Here is a 27,627-nt window from a genome sequence, read left to right as displayed (position 1 = left end):
AAGAGAATGAGTTGCAATGTCTTGAAAACGCTTCGTAATAAGAGTGAAGTAGACGAAGTTATAAGATCAACCGAAGACGTCGTATTAGTTTTACGATTTGGACGAGAGAATGACACAGTGTGTATGCAATTAGACAATATTGTAAGTCGCCCAACTAACGGTAGACTAATCACCTGAATTCATTACCAATCATCGGAATTCACTTCGAAAATATCCGATTCCTCCCACAAAACTAATTTATTTTAAATGTACAATACATTATAATAGTATTAGGCCTAGTAGTATTAGTAGGGGGGTTGGGATGGCCTAGTGGTCTAGAGTGTCACGCTTCGACCTCTAGTTGGCCGGTCACCTCTGCATGGCTTGCGGCTGTGGTTTCAATCCCAGGTGTGAGCGTATGTGGCTTGGAGATAGGGGCGCCTTCTCAACCTCGTGGGTTTACTCCAGGTACTCCGGTTTCCTCCCACAGCAAAGACCCCTGCACGTGCGCTAAGATCATTAAAATGAACTTGTCTGCGATATCACCTTCGGTGGAAGCGGACGTTAAACGCTAAGAACAACAACAAGTATTAGTATTAGTAGTAACGAAAACATGAGAGTCCTAGTACCTGGCCTCTATTCCATATTGTTTGTTGGCTATTTAGACTCGAATAACAAGACAGGGTTAGGGTTAGGGCTAGCCCTGTCTACATCTTGAGACTATGGCGAAATCTACAGGTCCTAGCCCTTATCCTAACCCACAATCCACATATGACGTCATTCGAGCCTAAATAGCCAACAAACAAAATGGCGTCAAAATCGGATAAATTTATCTCTTATAGAAGCTAAACTACGGTAAAATAAAAAGTTATTGACCGATACGGCTGAAATTTCGTTTGAGGTCATGGCTAGTCCCCGTGAACACCCCCAGAGAATTTCAAGTCTCTACGATCACAGGAACTGGTAGAGGTACGTTACTGAAATAGTACCGATGAAGGTAGCATGTACCAACCAAATTTTATTTTTTGAGCAATTGCTTTGAAACATGGCATAAATAATTGCCCAAACCGTTTAAATTTTTTAGTATCAGACTTATACTTTTTTTAATATTCAATTTTTATTAATTTTGTTTTTTCGGTCCATCCGTCCATCGTCCATAATTTCTTGTGAACGCTCTAACGTCTAAAGTTAATTATCATCCAGTTGTTTTAAAATTGATATACTGGTATGTTGTTTACATTAGTGAGATGAAGAAGTCTATTTAAAGGAGCTAAATCGCTAACATTTGGGACCTAGAAATTGACCCAAATGGGTCGCAACGCATATAATAATATAATCTGATTGTATATGAACTGATTTACATTCAATTGTTTCCGTTTTGATTCTAATTTCAAATCAGTTATGTCCAGCGAAATACGGCCTGTGTCTCAACCCTATAGCAAATTCTAGCGTCTGGTTATTCCAGTCTATTGAGCAGACTCTCCAGTTGAATATGTCTAGCCTCGTTCTTTCTGGTCACTTGTTGCAAATGACGCTAAAACGCACTATGGTACACGATTCGTGTACCAATGGTAAAATGTTTATTTTGTCTTAAATATTGGATATCAGAAGCCTGTCTTTTCCTGGTAAGATCACAACATCAATGTTGATTTGAATTGACAAATAATTCGTATTTTCAACGTGTATGACTTTGGATGATATTGAGTTAGAGACTTAGCTACTTTAATTTAAAAAATTTCTGTTATTACGTCTAGAGTTATGGCCCTTGTTTCACTTTATTGAACCTTGTGAACACTCTAACATCAAAAGTTATCTGCCGATCTGTATGAAATTTACATGCATCATTTAAATTAGTAAAGAGAAGAATCCTATTGAATTTCAGCAATTTCCGTTTATTACTTCTAGAGTTATTGCCCTTGTTTCACTTTGTTCAACCTTGTTAATGCTCGATTGATAAAAGTTATCATCCGATATGTATGAAATTTATATTCATCGTTTCAATTTGTGAAACAGAGGTCTGTTGAATTTCAGCAATTTCCATCAATAATTTCTAGAGTTATGGCAGTTGTGAACCTTGTGAATATCTGAATGACAAAAGTGATCATCTGATCTGTATGAAATTTATACGCCTTATTTAAATTAGTAAAACGAAAAAGCCTGTCAAATTTTAACAATTTCTGTAGATTACTTCCAGAGTTGAGACCCTTGTTTCAGTTTGTAGAACCTTGTGAATCCTCAAACCTCAAAAATTATAATCTGATCTGTATGGAAGTGTCTTGTAAAGGCCCCCAATTACCTACAAAGGAATAAATATGCGACAACTCTTGTCGACCGCTCGGACGATTTAGCTGCTGTGGGCGTATGTTTCGTTGCCTGGCAACCTATCTTTTTACTAATTAGACGAAATAAGTAAACCACAGTGTACTTTTGCTCTAAAAATGAAAGAAAACTGCCTTACCCCAAACAGTAACAAATGGACGAACACCAACCGATTCTATGTTGTTGACATAACACCAAGTGACATAACTACTTATGTCCATTGACATAGGCGTACGGGGAAATTTTTGACTGGGGGGGGGGGGCGGTGGTGGTTGGTGCCAAAAAATGTAGTTGGGTTCTTATTATGTTACATAATAATGAACTTATTTGTAAATTGTTATTTGTTATATGTGTTAAATGTAAGGAATATAATAACTTACGGGTTGTGGTTGATTTGTTATTACAACCAGGAGTATAATACAATCAGGTCTTGAAATATGATGCTGTTCCGTTTGAATTCAGATAGAAATGAAATCACGAAAAGGTTTAAAAGGAAGTATCTATATGGAAATTAGAAAAGTAGCATGCCTGTCAAAAGTTGATTTACGGAGCAAGCCGATAGACGTGAGTGCTTTCTCTGGTCTTAGATATTACACGTTGAAAAGGTATACTATAGTTCCATTGTATATACAAAATGGTGAATGGTGGGTTCATAGCACAGGTGGAATGTCTTAAACAATAACCAGGTCAGGTTAGGGTAATTAATTAAAGATGATTTGTTAATGAGATAAAACTGTTCACTGTTAACAGGTAATACTAATAGGTAAAACGTTAGTAATGTAACAGGTTCAAAGTTATAAATGACTGTAGGAGAGACGTAATAATTAATACTATTAGTTTATATTAAAGCGACACATTAAGTTGTATAATGTTAATATTCACTTAAAATTAAATAGAATTACGAATTCATACATGCGTATTCACAAAAAAAAGTTTAGTTTTACATAAGCATAAGGGTATGAATATGATTACGATATACAGTAATAGTATCCGATAAAGATTAAAATAAATGTTATGAATTAAGGGTAAACAAATTAAATTAATAGTGGGCTGATTAAGCAAGTACACTGGTGGCTTCAGGAAGTAATGTACATTTTATCTTAACGCCTAGTAAAGACGAACCAGTTGGGGGAATTCCAGTATGCAAAAGGATATGGTTGTGGAGCGGTGTTTGCGGAAGTGTTAACTTATATTAATGGATCATCAAATTTACAGTGCATGAAACAGAACAATTCTGATTAGAACAATAAAATCCATTTGGTGTTAGAAAACAGTGAAGTTATTGACAGTGAATCAGTGAACTTATATTATTGTAGCATGATTATCTGTGTAATGATATTTTAGAAGTAGGACTTGAGATATTTAAAGGACACTAGAAGATTTTAGTAACAATATTGAAAGTATTGATATTGTATTGTATTTATTGCATGTGACATAATAGGCGTTAATTAAGCAAAATTGCTTATTTAACGAATTGCAAAGGGGCATGTTGTAATACTCTAGGGTTTATTTTAGTTCTAAGAAAGGTGTTCTGTTTAATACAGAAATTCTTTACCTACATGATGTGTGACGAAAACTAGGGTAATGAAGTAGCTTGCATTATTCTACTACTATTTGTCCCCCGCCTTTCGAAGAAAGCAGGGGACTATTAAAATGGGTTCGTCCGTCTGTCTGTCCGTCTGTCTGTCTGTCACACTTTTTGGGACACAATAACTCTCTTCCTAATTGAGCTAGAATGTTCAAACTTGGTGTATGTGTTTATTAGGTCAATGCCTTGATGGAGTTCGAAGATGAGCATTTTCCGCTTAGGGTAAGCAGAGATAAGCAATTTGATTGGTTGATGCTTTGGGACACGATAACTCTCTTCCTAATTGGGCTAGAATGTTCAAACTTGGTGTATGTGTTGATTAGGTCAATGCCTTGATGGAGTTCGAAGATGAGCATTTTCCGCTTAGGGTAAGCAGAGATAAGCAATTTGATTGGTTGATGCTTTGGGACACGATAACTTTTAATTGAGCTAGAATGTTCAAACTTGGTGTATGTGTTTATTAGGTCAATGCCTTGATGGAGTTCGAAGATGAGCATTTTCCGCTTAGGGTAAGCAGAGATAAGCAATTTGATTGGTTGATACTTTGGGGCACGATAACTCTCTTCCTAATTGAGCTAGAATGTTCAAACTTGGTGTATGTGTTGATTAGGTCAATGCCTTGATGGAGTTCGAAGATGAGCATTTTCCGCTTAGGGTAAGCAGAGATAAGCAATTTGATTGGTTGATGCTTTGGGACACGATAACTTTAGTTCTAATTAAGTGAGATTGATGAAACTTGGTGTATAGTTTCATTACAGTAATACCTTGACTAAGTTTGATAATGAGCATTTTCTGCTCAGGGTAAGCAGAGCGATACGCAATTTGATTGGTCGAGACTTTGGAAAACAATAACTCTCCTACTTTGATTGTCCCCCGCCTAGTTCGAAGATGAGCATTTTCCGCTTAGGGTAAGCAGAGATAAGCAATTTGATTGGTTGATACTTTGGGGCACGATAACTCTCTTCCTAATTGAGCTAGAATGTTCAAACTTGGTGTATGTGTTGATTAGGTCAATGCCTTGATGGAGTTCGAAGATGAGCATTTTCCGCTTAGGGTAAGCAGAGCCGTAAAACGGTGTCGTCTGCTAGAAAGACAAAACGTGATTTATCATCACCCAGTTGTGCAAACGAAACGTCTTTATACAAACTTTTCCTTTTTATAAGCTTGTTTATATAGTTTATGCTTTAGTTCTTGAAGAAGCTTTCCAATGTATTACCCCTGTAATTCCTCCTCTTTTATCTGTACAATATTTTCGAAAAAAATGAAACGAAATCCACTTATGTATACATTTAGGTTACATTATAGCCTACATGTCCCGACTCAACTTGCCACATTACATGTCATAATATTATAACCAGGTATTGATAAAAGCATCAATTGAGCAATTCCAATACAATCCAATACAATGAATATAGGCAAGGTAAATAAACAAATAAATGGAAAAAACAAATTGAAAAAGAAACTATTATAAATTAATTAAATATGTAGTATGCAATAATGAATTGACATTTAATGACAGAAAGAAAACAGTGAACTTTGCACAACTTGCAGCAAGATGGAAAATAGACCCGTTGATACAACCAAACTCTAGATCTGTAGGCATAGAGCATGTTTTCCCCTTAATATGCTATAATTATTCCATCAAAAACATTGTATGCTTAGACTATAAGTAAAGATATACTGTTTGATTGTTCAATACTTTGTAAAAGATAATTTGTGATAAATTTATATGTGTCCTCTAATTATTTTCCTATTTCGGCGGGGGACATCAGCCTCACTGTTGGCTTGTTTAGACTTACTTGCCGACAGTTATGTCAGTACCCATTGTTGAAAGTAGGGTACTATCGTCCAGGCATCACGTGCACGGATTAGTACAATTAACTAGAATTGTGTTGACGTAAAACGGTGCCTATACTAAACACTTACCCAAAAATGGTAATTGTCCCGCCTTAATAGCTGACACATCTATACTTTGTAAGAAAGAGCGAGGTTAAATTTCCCTTCAGACATCATTCAGAGTTCAGGGGAACGTCATACCCACAGCGTCCTCGCCTAAGAGGCCAGGGATACAGACATCATGTTCAGACTGTAGGGGAACATGATACCCACAGCTGCCTTGGCTGGGAAATAGATATCAGTCGGACATCATTCAGACACCACTTGGATTAGACCACCCCATTAACTCATAGGAGAGCCATATGATGCTGTGGGGCATCCGTCGTTAAACTTGTCTTACGAAATGGCGAGAGGTAGAGAAAATGATGTTAATAGTAATATATGCTTGTGAGTTATGTATCCAGCTTGTCATAAAAATGTAGAAACGAATTGTGGTATTGTTATTCCTGTATATGCCCTTTGTAGTTTGCTGTATTCGATATATAAACATAGCAACAACATAAACAGTGTTTCAGACTTAATTGATCATTGGAAATAGTTATCACAACGTGAAGTCAAAGAAAGTCACAGCCTATCTCTTATTTGGAGTCTGTGACCAGGATAGTCACATCTGTCCCCATAGTGTGAAACATCAAGAACTTGTCTGAAACTCAAATTCTGGATTGTGTAGTATATCCATAATATCAGTTTTATTCCTAATCCGTAAATGTGAAACTATTCAGTAGGTAATATTCATCATTTTATTTTGTTTACTTGCGAGACGAATCTATACACCCAAAAAATAAGATCTTATATCCTCATATCTTCTAGCGCACACAGGATTTTTCGCTCACTGTCGTGTTTATTATTCTGTAGCACTGACCAACCGTTAAAAAAGTTCACAGCCCACTGATTTCTGCGTAATGTATCTATGGGAACAGTATTGTTGGCACATTCACTGACGACTTGTCACTTGAAATTGAAAAGCGTTTATCATTTGTATCTCACAAATACATTAAGAGTCATTCCACGAGAAAACCATGCAATATCATGCAGATGTTCGAAGGTGGCGGTCGGCCGTTTAAGTTCATATTCATAGGGTTTGGTAGACCCACCGAGCCTACTCCCAAGCCAAAATTGCCGATTTCAGAAATCAACCGTTTCCGAGATACTGGCCGATTACGTTTTTTGCCCGATTTTTGCCATTTTTAGCCGAAATCTTAGCTATTTTTGTTGCACTACTACCGCTGTTACATGACCCTGGCGAACTAGGTTTTGGTTGTTTGTGATAGTCAGGGTTTTACCCGATCACATTATCATGGTAACCCGGTTCAAGTTCATTTTCCATAGGTGTCAGGAGACTACACAAGATACGTGTCTGGAGATACCTGAAATGTACCATATCTTCAGATCGCGATAACTCTACTGGAGCAGGGTTTGCAATAAAAATTAATATAAATTTATTTGCAGCTTGACCAGTTCTAACAACATACGAAATAAAATCTTTGTCAGCTAACTTGCAACAGTATGGAAATTTGTGTCGAAAGTTACCAAAAACTTCAGTTTTTATTGGGATACATCGGCGGATTATTCAGGTACTCAATCGCCTATATTGTTATTCAAAGGTAGGCTGCCCCACCATAAATAAATATCTCCAAATATCTCGACAATTACACCACAATACTTATATATATACTAAGCCTTAAATCAGTTTCGCACAATTATAGTCACTAAATAAACGGTCATGTTGTACTTAATAAGATATGACCATTTAACCATCTATAAATAATACACTGAAAAATGGTTCGGAGTGTCGTCAATGACATCCAGAGACTTTTGAGCAAAAAATAGGTTACGTGCCCTTGTTTTGAAATTAGTCTCACTTAACCAGTCTACCGACCTTCTCCGTCTGATTGACAGGCCGGGATAATCAAGACTCCTTTTTTACGAAACATGACAGAAAGCTAGAACAAGAAATTGAATTTGGAAATAACGCCCGGTGGGCGACACAACAATTGTTTTAAGAACCTTGTAAAAGTAAAATGAAACTACTGCTAGTATCATTTTCTTGTCTAACCCGCATTATTCAGAGATATTATTTGTACTCAACCAAAAGATGCCACTTCTTACGGTCTAGTTAATGATAAAGCAATTTAAAAAATAATACGAGCGTAATTTCTAAAGCTGCTGTAATAACCAAAAAGCTAAATATTACTGCTATTCAGAATCGTCAACAATAGATTTTTTACGTCTGTAATAGTTATTACATGTGTTGAGAATTTCACGTGCGGTGGCTATTTATAGACACAAAGAGAGCCCGAGACTCGTCTGAAATCAGTTAGAGTTATGTCACTGAAGCATGCACATTCAACGTGTCGAGTACAACTTTTAGTAGGGAAAAGTTTCGGCCACGGGGCACCCTATCAAAGGGTCAATATATCAACTCCAGCTCTCCTTCAACCCGCTTTGCCAAAATATTCAGTCTCGGTTGTTAACTCTGAGAATTACTATAGACAGTAAGCGCGCATGCGCAGTGAAAGTGTAAAGAGACTGTATAGGGTATGAGGTGATCAGTTGAGGTAGACCGCTGCCGGCATGGAGGTTGGACATTTGAATTCATTGTATATATATCATCTATATGGGTTTAATGGTTAATAATTTCTTATAAACTATCAAGTTTTCATGGTAGCAGAGCGAAACAATATGGCACAGAACACAAATTACAAAAATCCTCCAGTACTGGGCCCAGAGACAATTTATGACACGTGGAAGAACGAAATAAAAATATGGCGCCGGATTACAGATTTGGAAAAGAAGAGACAAGGCTGTGCGATTACTTTGGGAATTAGTGGAAAAAGAATAGTGTCGACGAAGCGTACGCCACGTACTCAAATTTTGTAAGTTTACGGTGGAAAGATGGTGAGTTGATATCGACTTTATCTATGAATATGAAAAACGGTATAACAAATGTAAGAGACACGAAATGGTTTTACCAGATGCTGTGCTTTCATTTAAATTATTAAACTCATGTGCATTTTCTCCGAATGAAAGAAGATTGGTGTTAACGGCCACAACGGATCAAAAGTACGAAAACATGAAGTCGACATTGACGAGAATATTTGGAGACCACCAACGTCAAGTTCAAACAACAATGAAAGACGATGGAATTCTTTTCAAACCAAAAGAGGAAGCCCTCTACACTAGAAATAAGCTGACGTTTCAACATTACGACAAAAGAAATTCTAGAAATAGTTTTGGTAACAAAAGTTATAATAACGCCAGTGGAAATTCATCATACGTAAATCCAGTTGACAGAAATGGTAAAAGAAGTAGGTGTGTGATTTGTCAATCTATTTTCCATTGGGCTCGAGACTCTCCAGACAGAGACACTGAACGAGTAAGATACACAAAAACAGATGATTTAGAAGAACATGTTACATTATTTGCTAAAGTCGAAGAATCTGCAAATCAAATACTTATGGTTGAATCCTATGGTAGTGCAGTGATAGACACAGCATGTACCAGAACAGTAAGGGGTAGAAAGTGGTTAGACAACTTCCTTCAAAAATTGAGTGAAGAAGAAAAACGTAAGGTACATAGAGAACCAAGAAGGGGGGGCTTTAGATTTGGCGATGGATTGCAAGTCAATTCATTTGAGAAAGTTAAAATTCCTGCTAAAATTGGACGTGCAAATTGTGAGATTGAGACTGAAGTGGTAAATACGGACATCCCTTTATTATTGAGTAAAGACTCTTTAAAGAGAGCAGGAACAATCTTAGATTTAGTGAATGATAAAGCAGAATTGTTTGGCCAGCCTATTGACTTAGAATTTACTTCTATTGGCCACTACTGTGTCAATATATTAGATACCAGTAATATATATGTACATGAAAATGAGGTCTGAATGATTGACGAAACACAGTCTCAAGAGGATATAAAAAAAACTTTACAAAAGTTACATGTACAATTTGGCCATGCGACAGTTGAACGGTTAATCTCACTTCTTAAGAACTCTGGCAAAATAAAGGAGCAGAATGCGATTGATCTATTGAAATCGGTTGTCATCAGTATAAGAAACCTAGCCCCAAACCAGTTGTTGGTTTGCCTTTAGCAAGTGATTTCAATGAAACAGTTGCGGTAGATCTTCATGAACTTGACAAAAATATTTGGTATTTACACATAATAGATGAATTCACCCGTTTCAGTGCTGGAACTATTATTAAAAGTAAGAAAGCTTCTGTTTTTGTGGAAAATTTCATTCAACATTGGATCAGTATTCATGGTGCCCCGAAAAGATTGTATAGTGATAATGGAGCCGAATTTAATAATTCTGAGGTTAGGGACATGTGTGAAAATTTTAACATAGAATCGAAAACAACCGCTGCGTACAGCCCATGGTCAAATGGTTTACTTGAAAGACACAATCAAACACTCACAAACATTCTACTAAAGATACAGGCTGAAGAGAAGTGAAGTTGGGAAACCTGTTTAAGATGGGCAATTATGGCTAAGAATAGCCTCGTCAACTCTAATGTTTTCAGTCCATATCAGTTAGTCTACGGAAGAAACCCTAACTTGCTGTCAACACTCATTGATAACCCACCTGCACTAGAAGGTACGACAGCTAGCCAAGTCGTTGGTGACCATATTTCATCATTGATCGCTGCAAGGAAAGCATTTATTGCGGCAGAAAGTTCAGAGAATATTAGACAGGCAATTTGTAAACAAATCCGTACTACCGAGGGTCCCTTTTTGACTGGTCAAAAGATATTTTATAAAAGACCAGATGCTAAAGAATGGAAAGGCCCAGGCACTTTTATAGGTCAAGATGGAGCTGTCATTTTTGTTAGACATGGGGGTCTTTAAGTTAAAGTTCATCAGAGTTGACTTAGAAGAACAAATGACCCAGAAGTACATGAAATGGATAAAACTCCAAACAATAAAGAAGAACCGGTAAATGCAAATGAAGGAAATAAAAATGTAAACATTCTATTAGACTCAGATGAAGAGATAGAAGTATCCACAAACGAACAACCTTCGGAAATAGAAGCAGTATCTCACACAGATGCATTTGATTTATCGCGAATAAGAACAGGACAAAAGATTGAATTTAAAAACTGCAACTCAGATGAAATTATGAAAGCGAAAGTACTGAGTCGCACCGGTAAAGTTAGTGGTAGAAATAAAAACTGGTATAATTTAGAATTTATCAGATCGGGAGAAACAAGCCATAGATTTGAGTACAGTGTCCAATTTAAAGATAAATGATACTATTGACAGTGAAGAAAATATAATGCTTATAGAAGTTTTATCCTTTGAGAAAGCCAAAATATCAGAAATACAAAATTGGAAGAAATTCCAGATGAAGGCCAAAAGTGTATTTCAACAAGATGGGTATGTACTGTCAAAGACACGCCTAGTGGAATAGTTCCCAAAGCAAGACTAGTTGCTAGAGGGTTTGAGGAATTTAATAATTTGATTCCAAAAGACTCGCCCACATGTGCTGAGGAATCTTTGAGAATGATATTGGCAATAATCGCGCAAAAGAAGTGGAAGCCCCACTCCATGGACATTAAAACTGCCTTTTTGCAAGGAAAGGCTTTAGATCGAAACAAATTAATCCGTCCGCCCATTGAACATAACTCTAATGGCAGAATCTGGCGATTAAAAAAATGTGTATGGACTTAATGACGTATCTTTAAATTGGTATAATAAAGTTAAAAGTGTTATGATCGAACTTGGAGCAAAAGTTTCAAAAGTAGATCAAGCAGTTTTCTTTTGGTCAGATAAGTGTGGACTATTATTAGGGTTTCTAGCTATTTATGTTGACGATTTCATTTGGAGTGGAACTGTGAACTTTGAAGTAAATATTATAACAAAAATAAGGTCAAAATTTGACATTGGTAAGGAGGACAGTATTGCCTTTAGATATATAGGAATTGATTTAAAATGTGATTCAGAAGGAGAGATTAATCTGTATCAAACTAATTATGCGGATAATCTGATGCCCATTAAAATAAAGATGGATAGAACATTTCAGAAAGAAGAACTGGTAGATGAGAATGAAAAGACTATCCTTCGTTCTAAAATAGGTCAGTTGCTGTGGATTGCTCGACAAAGCCGACCAGATATTATGTTTGATATCTGTATTCTTGCAGGGAGAATAAAAGATGCTCGCGTTAAGGATGTTCTAGAAATTAACAAACTAATCAGACATGTGAAATCTGATAAATTAAATCTATCCTATAAATATCTAGGAAAAGGACCATTGTCCTTGATAATTTATAGTGATGCCTCCTTGGCTAATCTTTCTGACGGTGGAACTCAGGGTTGTCATTTAGTGTTATTAGTGATAGGCGAGGGGGAATTTTCACCAATATGTTGGAACCATGGGTTCCATGTCGGCCGTATATGCCGGTCGGGACCTGGATCAGACCCGAAGGTCATTTTGCACGCCGGAAAAATAGCATATTTTGTGCTAAATCATAAAATCCCTGGACATGACGAAACTCTGTGAGTGTCGTGATGTAAACTGTTGGGTATAATAAAATTAACAGTATTCAGTAGCCCACAAATAGAAACCACTGCCAATTAATTATCCTTGTGTATATTGCCCTAATCACAATCAACAGAGGATTAACATCAAACAGATCAAAAGCTTAACATTTAATCAATTTATTTAGGTGGGTGTGTTTTGTTTTATAATTAGTAATACTGTGATCATTCTTTAACTTGAGTTGTTGTTACAGCATATTTGCCATCTTTCATCGCTCAAACAAATTAAAAACTTTTCTTTGATGTCTTCACTTGATTACAAGAGTTAATCATGTCAACGCTGCGAATGATATAGATATATAACAGAAATGTTACCATTCATTATATGATTTCAAAATGTTGAAATTCCTCACCTCCCAGAATGATGATATTGCCGTCAATGAATCCGACCTCCCTTCTTCAACACCGGCCCACAAGGAAGACAGTTCCGCTCCGAAAAACAAAGTCAGCCGTAAATTCTCTACTAAATGGTCACAAATATTCCTGTGGTCAAGATATGATATTCCCACACAAAAGGTATATTGCCAGGTGTGTTTTTAATCCATTTTTTTTCCTTTTATATAACAATTGATAGAAGTCACTTTGCTTGACAATGAACTTTTTCGCTGGCCGCCATTTTGAAATATGTGCAAACATCTTGGCATGTTATCAAGTGAAAATACTAGCGCGATATTATTTGAGCTCACAAAAAATCAATACGAGTTAATATATTGATAAGTTTAAGAATTATGTTAATTATTGTACATTTTTATGACTTTGAATTATTTACGTGAGCTAATCATTCTAAACTACTTTTTCCCCATGTATGGAGAAATAGTCAACAGCCGAATTCGTCACGTACGCAGTGTTGACTGCGAGCAGGGTTTCTCACGCCAGAACGTAATAAAGACCAAGTTACGATGTTCCATGAGCATGAAAACTCTTGACGAATTAATGAGGATTTCTATGGAGGGACCACCAATTTACAGACATGGAAATCGTGTAAAACCGACGAATATATACGGGCGATATTGTAAACAAATTAGGAAAATAGTGTACTTGCGATGAATGAATGTATCCTGTTATTGTTATATTTTATGAATGTATAAATAAATAAATAATGATAATTGATTACATGTGTTCTTTTATTTATTTAGGGGGGTGGGTATAAATGTCGATGTGAGATTGGATTTTTGTGTGACTGTCCTTGACCCAATTAAAGCCGATCGACATTCCAATAGCATGTAGTTTTTGACTTCTTATTATGTGCTAAAAATTGCACCACTTTCTATGTGAGAAAAATGACCGGTTGGGAAAATTTTGAAGTGGAAGCCCAGGTTGGAACTCTTCGAAAATTAGACGTGTGGTTAGAAGCACTCTCTCTGGAGAAACATTAGCAATGGCAGATGGAATTGATATAGGAATTTAAATTTCTACATTGTATTCTGAGTTAGTTTTGGGTGATTGTAACAAAAAACAACTACCTTTAGTTTGTATTACAGACAATAAATCTTTGTGTGATGCAGTTAAATCAAAAAAATTTGTATTCGATAAGAGACTGAGACTTGAAATCACCAGCATTAAGGAAATGATAGCTAATAGAATAGTCAAGGAAATCCTTTGGTGTGAAACTCATGAAATGCTTGCTGATTGCTTAACTAAGAAAGGTGCTTCTCCATACAAATTGCTGAAAACCCTGGAGGATGGTGTTATCAAATTCTAAACGCTCCTTGATAAAAAATCTCCAGAAGTTGTGTAATTATGTGTTTATAGACAATGTATGTGTTTGTGATACGTGTTCTGTGTTCATGGATTGGGACATTTAATAAATTGAAAATAAATAATAATAGAAAAAAAAAAATGAATACAAGATAAATAACAAAAAAATATGTTATTTGATAAGTATTTATTGTAGAGATTTAATTCAATGACAATAGGACAGAAATAAGAAAAAAAAAAATTTTTTTTTACTTTGGTTAGATTGTTAACTCTGAGAATTACTATAGACAGTAAGCGCGCATCGAAGTGAAAGTGTAAAGAGACTGCATAGGGTATGAGGTGATCAGTTGAGGTAGACCGCCGCCGGCATGGAGGTCGGACATTTGAATTCATTGTATTCTATATGGTTTTAATGGGGTAAGAAATTCTTATAAACTGTCGAGTTTTCATCGGTGTGGTTTGGTATCCAGTCTACAAATCCAAGATGGTGTCTCCCAGTGAATATGGATTTGCGGAAATTCTCGATCTAAAATGTCAATCATTATTATTTAAACATTTTTTTCTATGAAAAATGAGAAATTTCAATTCAAATGTTGAAAGTCAACAATTATGCAAAACAGACCCAATTTCCATGAAAATTGCCTATTTGACCTTGACCGGGACCTTCAATTGCGAGGTCATCAGGGATACAATTTGAAGTTCACACGTTGCTCTGTCAACAAACCATATCTCATTCGAAAAACAAATGAGTTAGAGTTGGGATTTCAAAAATTTTCTTGCTGGACATTTTACCGAAAATAAAGGGGCATAACTCTTATCGTTATTTAAGCAGATGGATTCATACCACAATTAAAAATCATGTGTCAACAAAAAATATTCAAATCCCGTACGTAATAACAATAGGTGCATCTCGATATTTTTTATATTTAATTCTCCCGTCTTCATTAGCCCAGTTGAAGCAGAATAGTAGGACGTTAAACCCCATTTCATTCCATTCATTCTATTTAATTCCCGTATGGTATTCAAATTTATGTTATTAATATTCGTACAAAATTACATGTTTTCGTAATACAGTAGAACTTGTATTAAGCAAGCACCCAAGGGAAATTTAAAAATGCTTACGTAATGGAGGTGCTCTTTGACTAGAGGTATCCAAAATTGCCCAACCCCCTACCACAAAAAATAAAGATATAGATTGCATATATTTTTTTATTCATGTAGTATAACAATACATGTTCTTTTTACCTGGTTGTGAATTCAAAGTAGTCGCGTATACATGTTTGTTTAGTAATACTGGATTCTGGCCCCCCAATATTTCTTTTACTTTCATCATACTGAATCATAGCATCGAAAAGCGTTTCAAAATGCCGTGAATTTGAGTATTTCCCACCCCAACTATTTTAGCGATTACGCGACCACTTAATAAAATCTCGGTGCTTTTTGTGCTGACATAAATAAATTACGCTTGGGTGCATTGGGAGCGAACATCAATACTTGCATCGATAAATTTGACCGTCACTGAATCTTGCACCGAACGAAAATTCTTTACTCAAATCTCCAACATAACTTCTGTAAACTTGTCATTTTGTACCAACCTTCGATACTACTGTCTACCATTGTGATGCATTCGATAATATTTATCCATTTTTGTGAAGAAAATCGATGAATTAATTTTATTTTATCAAAAAAGCACATGAACAAAAAACCATCGCTGATTTTATCACCGATTTACAGGGGGTGTAACTCTGTATGTAATATTATAGGGGGCGCTAAAACGTCTGTTTAACAACAAAGTGGCAATGGAAAAGAGATACTAGATGATCGTGACAAAACTCGGTACTTTCATATTATTCAATCAGTATCAAATAATGTGTCGTTACGCGTGAAAACAATGATCAGGTTAGTCGTTTAATAAAACAAAAGATTAATAAACAGATAATCCCGGGTTGATTGTTATTTTTACATTTCTTTTTACCTGATCAGCGGGGGTCCAGTTAATTAACTACTACTCACGGGATTAGCGGGAGTGTTACAAAGAAAGAATGACAAGATGGTATCATTCAACAATGGCCGTTGAATTTTGAATGGGCGATGTTTTGTTGAATTTATTAGTAAAATAGTGACCGCTGGCCACGTTGAACAGGTGCGTGTTTAGTAGAGGTTAAATTACTTAAAAATCGCTCGGGGGGATTTTTTGGTGCTCGTTGAAGCAAGTGTTCGCTGATTAGGAATGCACGCCCGAGCAAGTTCTACTGTACATTGATTGAATGAAAGCTTGCCAATCCTGCTTCGGCTTCATATTTACAGCAGTAATATTCCTTCAAAATAAGTGTCTTCGTTCATACGACAGCAAATGAATGAAGAACAATTTTTATCCACTTTCAACAAAACTTGAAATTTAGATTTATGTCCCTAAGATCTCGCTTACTTTCGATATTGGCATGTATCGGACCGTAACTTTGTGGACTATGGCCCCTGATTTTACGAAAAATCATGTTTTTAGCTTGTGGACACTGTAGGTCACAATTTTTATCCGATTTTGATGAAACTTAAAAGGTATGTTTATAACCCAAAGATCTCAGTTCCTTTTGATATTCCCGCATATCGGATGTTAACGTCCTGGATTATGGCGTTTTTAGCTTGTAGCCTCCTCTAGAGGTCCCAATTTTTATTTGATTTCAAAAAACATTTTAATTTATCACCATTACACGCTAATGATGGTGGAGTTCTATTTTCGTGAAAATCGGACGAAACTGCAGGACAAAATGGTTGCTCCTTGTTCTCTGTCCATCTCTTGCAAAATGTGGACGTATCTTGCATGGCTTTAATCAAATTCATGGCAGTAATATTCCTCCAAAATTACGAGTCTTTGTTTATACGGCAGCAAATGAAAGAAAGACGTCCGAAATGAGAATTACTTGTGGTATGGTATTCAAATTTATGTCAGTAATAGTCCTACAAAATTACGTGCTTTCGTAATACGATAGAATGAAATTTGCCGATCTGTTCCTGCTTTAATCAAATTCATGGCAGTAATATTCCTCCAAAATTACGAGTCTTTGTTTATACGGCAGCAAATGAAAGAAAGACGTCCGAAATGAGAATTACTTGTGGTGATGTCAAATCATTTTCGTAAAATGGTATTTTAAAATTACATTGATAGTTAAATCGCTTCTAAAAGGCATGCAGAACTTCAGCATATGGCATACGACACCGTTAACATATAACACATACAGTAGTTTCGTAGTAAGCACTGCCTTATATGGTAAGCGATTTTCGTGCGATAATCGAGATCGCGGGAAAGTGCCACTGTAGATGGGAATTTATATATGGTGTCTTAAAAGAAGTAGTTTCATTACGGAAAATAAGTTAAAGGTTTAATAGGATGTTATATGCTATTAGGATAATAAGTGACATCAAGGACTAGTTTGTACGTGCTGTCAGTTGATATCAATGAGATTAAATTGTCTGGAAATAGAGAAACCACTGAGGTAATCACGTAGATAAGGTTGATACTCACTCTTATTGGATTGATAAATAGTACTACAAAAGAGAAGCAATGACTTCTGTTCAAGACTAGATTGATGAAAGCGTAGGACATGTCCGAAATGTACGGACGAAATCCCAACACTTAAAGTAGCTAAGTCTCTAACTCAATATCATCAAAAATCAACATTGGTCTTGTGATCTTACGGGGAAAAGATGGGCTTCTAATATCCAATATTCAAGACAAAATAAACATTTTACCATTGGTACACGAATCGTGTACCACAATGCGTTTCAGCGTCATTTGGAACAAGGGACTCAAAGAACGAGGCTAGACATATTCCACAAATTATGTCAAATGGTGACGCTATATACTTATCTGGAGAGCATGCGCAATAAATACCATTGATTTAGACTGGAATAACCAGACGCTAAAGATTGTCATTCAATTGAGAAATTACAGCAAAACAGAAATGATTGAATGTAAATTAGTTTATATACATTCATATTACATTATCATATGTGTTGCGACCCATTTGTGTCAATTTCTAGATCCCAAATATTAGCGATTTAGCTCCTTTAAAAAGCGGAAATTCGTATCGAAAAGTGACGAATTTCGTAACTTTCGTCACAAGTTTTCATACTGTTGATGGTTAGTTGACAATGATTTTATTTTTTATGTTGTTAGAACAGGTCAAGCTGCAAATAAAACCATTTCCATTTTTATCTCAAACCCTGCTCAAGTGGAGTTATCATAATTTGAAGAAAGGGTATAATTCAGGTGTCTGCAGACACGTATTTTGTGTAGTGTCATGACATCTACGGAAAGAGAGGTTGCACTGGGTGCCCATTATAATATGGTAAGGTGAGACCCAGACTATAATCACCAACCAAAACTTAGTTTGCCATTGGTCGATTAACGGCTATAGCAATGCTACAAAAATGGTCCAAATTTGACCGGAAAATGACGAAAATTAGCTGAAAAACGTAATTGGGCTGTATCTCAGAAACAGTTGATTTCTAAAATCGGCGATTTTGGCTGGGGATTAGGCTCGATGGGTCGACCAAACCCTGTAAATATTATGAACTCAATCAGCCGATCCCCACCTTCGAACCTTCTGCATGGTTTTCGTGTGGAATGGCTCTTAAATCCTTGTTAAATATTTTCTGCATAAATTCTGCACTTTGACTAGCTTTAAATAATTCTTTGTCAGAATCTACGTTTTCTTTTTCAACCATATTTTCTACAAACTGACTTGCGTGGATCAGTTCGTTGTCAGAATCGTTTCACAACATTGCACAAAATGAATGCCAGTTTGTGAACACATGGTTACTAAAATGTAATGCATGTGCAAGTTACGACTTGTTTTCTTAATTTTGTCATATCAGTCGCAGGGCTGATATGGGTTAAACCATTGTCTTATAGGTGAAATCAATTAGGATAGATTTAACATTGATGTCGGTGTGTAAGACAAATATTACCCTAATACCTTCGGTTAGGGTAATATTTATCTCGTATACTATTGATAGCACCGTATATAGACTGATTAATAATCATAGCCGGCGTATTTGTAATAAACAACAACAACCTAGCTGGCGTCAATCATAAATGACACGTTTTCTCAATTACTTTATTCACATGAAAGGCCTATATGTATAACAGAAAGGGGTTCAAAGTTGAAGCAGAAGCAGATGTTAAAGGACCATTATTGACTAAAAATAACTTCAAGTGTACTACGACGGCAGTTCCAGTTTTATTTGGTAGGAGTTTCATTTTGAGACTTAGGAGATGCTGTAGTGGAGACATGGGTGTACTAGGCGTCAGCATATTTCGTGGCAAGGGAGGGCTAAGAACTGACAGAATGCCAGCCAGTTGCTGGAAAGTGCAATAAGAACAAATGGGGACACAGCATTTATTCATTTAGGTAGTAATGACATCACCGTGACATTGTCACCTGTGTCTATATACCAAAGAATTTTCTCATTGTGACATCATTCGAAGAATCGGGAATGACATTGAAATTTTGACAAGAGGGGATGTTTCAAAGGTGCCTGGGTTAGAACTGGAATCGTATAAAAGACAAAGAAAGTGCATTAACAAGTTAATGAAAAACAGATACAGATATAAATTTGTGTGCTTTCCGGACATTAAATACCCAGATGATTTTGTAGAGGACCGCATGCACTTGCAGACAGAGACTTTATTTGATTGGCTTACCAAGTTAAATTTTTTAGAGGACCGCGTGCACTTGCAGACAGAGACTTTATTTGATTGGCTTACCAAGTTAATTTTCAACTTCATCTTCACTGAAATGTTTGGTTTGACATTTTACATGGATTACTGCTTCATTTTTAATCGTATTGTGTTTCCCAAGTTGACAATCTGGAAATATCGTTTTAACTCCCTTGCTAGACTATTAAGTAAGGGTTATCGACTGAGACAGAGGGGTTCAAGTTAGATGAACGCCTGAGCTTGTGCAAGGTTGAACTATGACCGATGTCTAGGTCATATGTTATTTTATTATTTTATAATTCTGTTTTAAATTTGAAATCTATATTTTAATATTCATTAATGCTTGGTTAGTCATTAGAGGCAGACAGCAATTAACCTGTCAGTCAAATTATGACAGGATGGCAACTAAAGTGGTTGATCTGTTAAGTTTCTTCTAACTATTGTTTTAAATGCCTAAGTCTTAATCCTTCAATAATTATATGTTTATGTCAACACTTTCCAAGTAACTAATTTGTATAAATAGACAAATGTATGTAAGATGATTATTAGTTGGAGAGACCAGCTTAGGGAACCTATATACTAGTTGGAGGTATATCTTTAGAAACACACTCTGAGGAGATATTATCTAAAATGGCAACATCAGTTTCAAATGAAGAACGATACAGTCTACTATCGAATTGAAGATAGAAATGTAAGACTTGATGTAATGCAAATAATCAGTGATAAGGTTCATCAACTTGAAAATGATATGTATGAAATGAGGGAAGAAAACAAGAAACTGAAGGCGATAGTCGAAACTCAAGTGAAAACTCAAATTCTAGCAGCAGCTTGTAGTAAGGTAAATAATTTAGAACAGTGGACAAGGCGGTCAAGCGTTCAAATTTTTGGAATTCCAGACAAAACGAATGAAGATTATTCTGACTCAATTCAGGAAGCTTTAAAAGTATTTTTATACGCCCACATTTTCATGTGGACGTATTATGCCGTCGCCCCTGTCCGTCCATCCACAATTGTTTGTGGACTCTCTACAGGTCACAATTCTTATACAATTCACAATTTAACATACTAACTTTAGTAATGATGAACGAGGCTAGGCAGAAATTTACAAAGCTGATATCTCGGTGCATAGTGGACCAATTTGACTGAAATTTTCAACAAATTACCTTTACATTAGGTAGTTTTTATACGCCCACATTTTCATGTGGACGTATTATGCCGTCGCCCCTGTCCGTCCGGATGTCTGGACGTCCGTCCACAATTGTTTGTGGACACTCTACAGGTCACAATTCTTATCCGATTTTGATGAAACTTGAAATATAGGTTTATCTCCAAAATATCTCGGATGCTTTCGATATTGGCATGTATCGGATCGAAACTTCATGGATTATGGCCCCTGTTTGTACGAAAAATCACGTTTTTAGCTTGTGGACACTATAGAGGTCACAATTTTTATCCGATTTTGTTGAAACTTGAAATGTTAGTTGATAACCCAAAGATCTCGTTTCCTTTCGATATTCACGCAAATCGAATTGTAATTTCCTGAATTATGGCCCTTGATTGTAGGAAAAATCACTTTCTTGTTAGCTTGTTTTCTATCCATCTCTCGAAAATGTGGGCGTATCCTGCCTGGCAGCCGCTGGTTAACTGTTATAGTGAGAACTGCCAGTTCTTTATCTAATCTCCCATAATGTATCTTTAATAAACTCTATAAATTGTTTTATTTTGCCTATAATTGAATACTGTTGTGAAGTTTGGGATAACTGTAGTTATAATTCAGATAAATTAGAAATTTTTCAGATGAAAGCAGCTCGGGTTGTTACAGGAAATACAATTTACGCCTCCAGACAATCTTTATATTTTGAAACTGCATGGTCAAAATTAAGTGAAAGAAGAAAGCTTAGACGTTTGTATCAGTTACATAAAATAATCCATGGAATCTGTCCTGTGTATTTTACTATTACTATACACTTTGTAAACGAACCCCAAGCACTTTACAATTTACGAATCTCCAACATTCGGGAATCCGGTTGTCGTGTTAGTATCAGACAAAAATCATTCTTTCCGAAAACTATTCGTGAATACAATAATTTATCAAAAGATTAAAGACATTGCAAACGTTAAAGAATTTTAAAAATCTCAAAAACTAAAATAAAGCCACCAAAATTCAGAAGTATTGGTTCTAGGCCATTCTCTATGTACCACAATCATATTCGACATGGATGTAGTAGTTTAAACTTCGATCTATTTCGTTCACATATAATTGAAAATCGATACTGTAGTTCTAACGCTATATCTGTCGAAAATTTGTATCATTATTTTTTTGATTGCCCTTTTCAGTAAACTAACATGGCTTGGAAATATTTCTTTCACTGAATTACACGAAATATTTCTAAATGGTTCATCGCTACTATCAAAAAAATTAAATAAAATGTTAGTTTTACTTATTCAAAGGTATATCAAAGACTCGAAACGTTTTTACATATAATTAAAAACAAATACTATAAATGTACCAATAAGTAAACGTATAAGTATGCATTAACTAATATAATTTACAAGGAAGTTTTGTAAATAGATGTACATTTGTTTAAGTTAGTTAAATTAAAAATCAATTTGCCATACTATTTTATATAAAAGTTTGACTGATATTTTAGGAGAAGATTCATAATTTGTTATATAGAGAATCTCCTACCAGTCTTTTTTGATATCAAAAAATATCAACACATGTTGATAAAGTAACAAAAAACGAGGTTCTCCGAGTTTTTTTTTACTTTATCAACGAGTGTTGATATTTTTTGATATCAAAAAAGACGAGTAGGAGATTTTATTTATCACCCAATCCCTTCTTACATGCACAAATAGATAAATATAATTCTTTGCTGTAGATTTCACTTTTACTGAACATTATGGCGTAGTGATACATCATTTTTTGACAGCAATTCAACTATTGCAAAGTCCTCTATATTGACCCAGTGTTTCCATCAAGGTCAATTGCATAACAATAGTTCATTTTTAATAAAAAAAAAAGTTACTTTTAATAAGAAATGAACTGTTCTTTGAAAATAAAAAAAGTAGTTCCTTTTCAATTGACCATTCAAATTCATGTAAAGCGATATCTCCTAAGGAGATATCGCAGTAGATTATGAAATATATCACACAAGCGATATCTACTGTAGAATGTATTATTGGGTGATAAAAATTGTTCTTATCCCTTTGTAAAGAATATTTTTGCAATAAAATATGTTTTAGTACACAAGTTTATCTCAGCCTCTTTATCACACAAAATAATTTTACCAATTCTTCTATAACAGGTATCAATACATTATTTTTGCATATCATATATTGTGGTTTACTAAGCAGATTGGGGAGTGGGTCAATAACCTGAATATAGCCAGTATGTATACCTGTTTATTTATGATGCATACAAATCAGATCATTCCAATGTCAGGTTTTTGAAATACAATTTTAAGGAATTTGGATTGGTATATTGTAGCACCATGGGCCTTCTGTCAGACGTGGAGAGCAGGAGTTGCAAAACCGGTCGCCACATCCTACATACGACCCATGCATCTTTTCTTACTACATATATTAGTAGCCTTGTGATCATCTAGAATTTGTCTCTAGCTGTCTTTGCTTCTGCTTTACGTTGTGTATTTACTTCTTACTGTTTCTTAAGACATTTTTCTTCTCAGTAGTTTTAACAATGCAATAGTTCATTTTTACGTTTTATATGTCATAGCTGTTTACATATGGATACAAGCATAGTATAGATTACAATAATAAAGTCATTCTCAAACACTAGCCAGGCAGACTTGGCAAGTCTGCTGATAGAAACTGTTACATCTTTCCCCTTCTGGAATAAAGCTGTTGTCCAGGAACTCGGGTGGTAATCTCTCCAGGATTCTAATGAAAGTCTGTCTTAAAAGTTTACCATGATTTCTTTTATAGGACTCATGGATACTGATGACCCTGAGGCCTGAACCTGTGCAATTACTGATTATGATTGGTTACTTTAGCTAAATAATGCAATTAGTAAATTTCCAAGCACATGCAATCTCGTGGTATTTTATTGACACATACAACCAGCTATGTTTTGTGTGTGTGTGTGAAATAGCTTTATTTAGCGTCAGCTTCCACTGAAGTGATATCGCAGACAATTATATGTTATATATAAATAGTGAAAATATTTGCGATGTGATTAGTGGAAAAAAGGATATTTAGGTTTTTATACGCCCACATTTTCATGTGGACGTATATTGTCGTCGCCCGTCCACAATTTGTTTGTGGACACTCTACAGGTCGCAATTCTTATGCGATTTTGATGAAACATGAAATATAGGTTTATCTCCAAATGATCTTGGTTGCTTTCGATATTCGCGCATATCGGACCGTAACTTCCTGAATTATGGCCCCTGATTGTACGAAAAATCGTGTTTTTAGCTTGTGGACCCTATAGAGGTCATAATTTTTATCCGATTTAAAAAACCGTATTATTATATCACCGTTACACCCTGAGGACGGCTGAGTTTGAATTTCGTGAAAATCTGCCCAAAACTGACAGACAAAACGGCCGCCCTTCGTTCACAAATAGCGTAAAAATATGGTATATCAAGGTTGTGGACACTATAGAGGTCACAATTTTGAAATGTAAGTTTATAACCCAAAGATCTAGGTTCCTTTGGATATTCATGCATATCGGACTGTAACTTCCTGAATTATGGCCCTTGATTGTACGAAAAATTGCGTTTTTAGTTTGTGGTCCCTCTAGAGGTCACAATAATTATCCGATTTAAAAAAACGTTCAAATATATCACTATAACACCGTAATGATTGTTGAGTTTGAATTTCAGTAAAATCGCGCCAAAACTGCCGGACAAATAGTGTAAACATCTGGTAAATCAATGTTTATAACCCAAAGATATTGGTTCCTTTCCATATTCGCGCATATCGGATCATAACTTCCTGAACATAATAACTCTCTTTCTAATTGAGGTAGAATGTTCACACTTGGCGTAGGTGTTTTTTAGTTGAATGCCTTGATGGAGTTCGAAGTTGAGAATTTTCTGTTTGGTGTAAACGGAGATAAGCAATTTGATTGGTTGATGCTTTGGGACACGATAACATTAGATCTAATTAAGTGAGAGTGAGGAGTAGTGAGGACACTTGGTGTATGGTTTTATCACATCAATACCTTGACTAAGTTCGATAATGAACATTTTCTGTTCAGGGTATGCAGAGCAGTAAGAAATTTGATTGGTCGAGACTTTGGAACACAATAACTCTCCTTCTGATTGAGGTAGAATGTTCAAACTTGGTGTAGGCGTTCATTAGGTGAATGCCTTGATAGTGTTCGATGATAAACATTGCCTGCTTACGGTAAGCAGAGATTAACAACCTGATTGGTTGATGCTTTGGGACACAATAACTTTGGTTATAATTAAGTGAGAGGGATGACTAAGTTTGATGATGAGAATTATCTGCGTAGGCTAAGGAGCGATAAGCAATTTGATTGGTCAAGACTTTGGAACATTAACAACTCTGCTTTTAATTGAGGTAGAATGTTTAAACTTGATGTAGATGTTCATTAGGTAAATGTCTTGACTGAGTTCAATGATTAACATTTCGAGCTAAAGCTAAGCAGAGCTGAGCAATTTCATTGGTCGATGCTTTGGGACAAGAAAACTTTGATTCTACCTGATAGACAGTGATGAAACTTAGTGTATAGTTGATAATCAGTTTGATTGCTGGATACTTTTAAACAAAAATAAATATGCGATTAATTAATATGTGACATCTATTGATTTTGGGATTTCGGTGGGGGACATCAGCCTCACTTGTTATTTCTGGTAATTACTTCATGGGTTGTTTCTTTTTTTTGCCCACATAACATACAAAAGAATATAATATGAAGAACCTTTGTAGGCTTCTTGGACGACTTAGCTGCTATGGGTGTATATTTCGCTTTTTAGGAAGCTATCTTTCTTTATTGATTTGAACTAGATTTATGTTTTGTTTTACAGCTGGAAAAAGCTTCTACAGAATTGGGCAATATGGCTGAGATATACTGTGTTAATGTAGATAGTGTTCATGTATATACCCAGTACTTTGATATCACTCTCATACCAGCTACTGTTTTCTTCTTTAATGCACAACATATGAAAGTTGATTGGGGGTGAGATACATACATGTTCAATCTGATTAAAAGACAATCCTATTTCAGTTTGTTTTTTAAAGTACAAAAATTGGTTTTACTTGTCTTTTCTACACTAGGATCTGGAAGAGTTGTTATATAACCTGCGTCCTGGATGATGTGAGGATTTAGCAAATGAAATGGTCTGTTATGGCGAGTTTTTGGCGTGATGTAGTAGAGGCCATCGAAAGTATAAAAAAGACGAAAGGATTTATATCAGAATCTTATAAACATTGACTTGGACAGATGAATTCAGTGCAATTCACATTAGTATACTGGTAGGGTGACCCACCATAAATAAATATCTCCAAATATCTCGACAATTACGCCACAATATTTATATATATGCCAAGCCTCAAATCAGTTTCACACAATTATAGTCACTAAATAAACGATCATGTTGTACTTAATAAGCTATGACCATTAATCATCTATAAATAATAGACTGAAAACTGGTTCCAAGTTGCGTCCATAACATCCAGACACTTTTGAGTAAAAGATAGGTTACGTGCCCTTGTTTTGAAATTAGTCTCGCTTAACCAGTCTATCGACCATTCTACGTCTGATTGACAGGTCGGGATAATCAAGACTACTTTTTTACGAAACATAACAGAAAGCTAGAACAAGAAATTGAATTTAGAAATAAGCACTTTAGACAACTCAACAATTGTTTTAAGAAACTTGTAAAAGTAAAATGAAACTACTGCTAGTATCATGTTCCTGCTAAAGAAAGTGATTCAGAGATAGTATTTGTACTAAACCAAAAGATGCCGCTCTTAACGGTACAGTTAATGATAAAGCAATTTAAAAAATAAAACAAACGTAATTACTAAAGCTGCTGTAATAACCAAGAAGCTAAATTTTACTGCTATTCAAAATCGTCAACAATAGATTTTTTACGGCTGTAATAGTTGATATATTTGTAGAGAATTGCACGTGCCATGGCTATTTATCGACTCAAAGCGAGTGCGGGGTAGTCAGAAATCAGTTCGAGACACGCAACTGAAGCGTGCACATTTAGCCGTGTCGAGACCAACTTTCTGTAAAGTGCACGGGTCATCCTAATACTGGTGCCCTTTTAGTCATTCAGAAATCGAAATCAGGCTACCAGTTAAAACTGATCAGATCAAAATACAACTCAGATCACTAGAATCAATAACCAATTCGGTTCACTTCGACGTAGCATATCGAACAAAAATCTTGAATCCTGTTTTTATACAATTGCATCGGATATATTCAAAAATATAAAATCTTATGACATAGTACAGCAATGTGTACTTAACCCAAGTATATTTGCGTTGCTGCGATCTGGCAATGAACTCTATAAGTACCTTATATACATCTACTGCGTCCATAGGATTTTTATGAATAGAAGCAAACATGCAGATGTTTAACGATTTTGCGACATGCAGCGAGTTGAAGCAAGAAGAATGGTCAGACAATCGCATTGCTGGTGTACGAAAAACTAAGAAAACTTATTTTACACGTGGGTTTGAGAAACTAAATTGTAAAACCTCCAATATTATCTACGGTACACTCTGCGGACTAGTTTATGTTGGCGAAACTAAAGGACCTTTACATTTACGTATTAACGGTCATCGTCACAATATTAATAAGGGTAGTAACCAATTCTTTATAGACATTTTAACCAACCTAACCACTCTATACTATCTATGAGGGTGTCTATATTAGAGAAAATTTACCACC

At 35.5% G+C, this 27,627-nt stretch overlaps 1 long non-coding RNA gene across 1 annotated transcript; it reads left to right on the top strand.

The window, feature by feature from the left end:
• The first annotated feature begins 1 nt into the window (after position 1).
• Positions 2-25,880, top strand: LOC130013529 (uncharacterized). Its single transcript, XR_008788700.1, has 3 exons — positions 2-141; positions 2,761-2,862; positions 25,751-25,880. It is a non-coding gene; the product is annotated as an uncharacterized LOC130013529 (long non-coding RNA).
• The last annotated feature ends 1,747 nt before the right edge of the window (positions 25,881-27,627 follow it).

The sequence above is a fragment of the Patella vulgata genome, chromosome 7, assembly GCF_932274485.2.
Source record: "Patella vulgata chromosome 7, xgPatVulg1.2, whole genome shotgun sequence".
In the NCBI taxonomy this organism is placed as follows: Eukaryota; Metazoa; Mollusca; class Gastropoda; family Patellidae; genus Patella; species Patella vulgata.
Note: the sequence above shows the minus strand (reverse complement) of the source record. Positions and strands in the feature narration are given on the sequence as shown.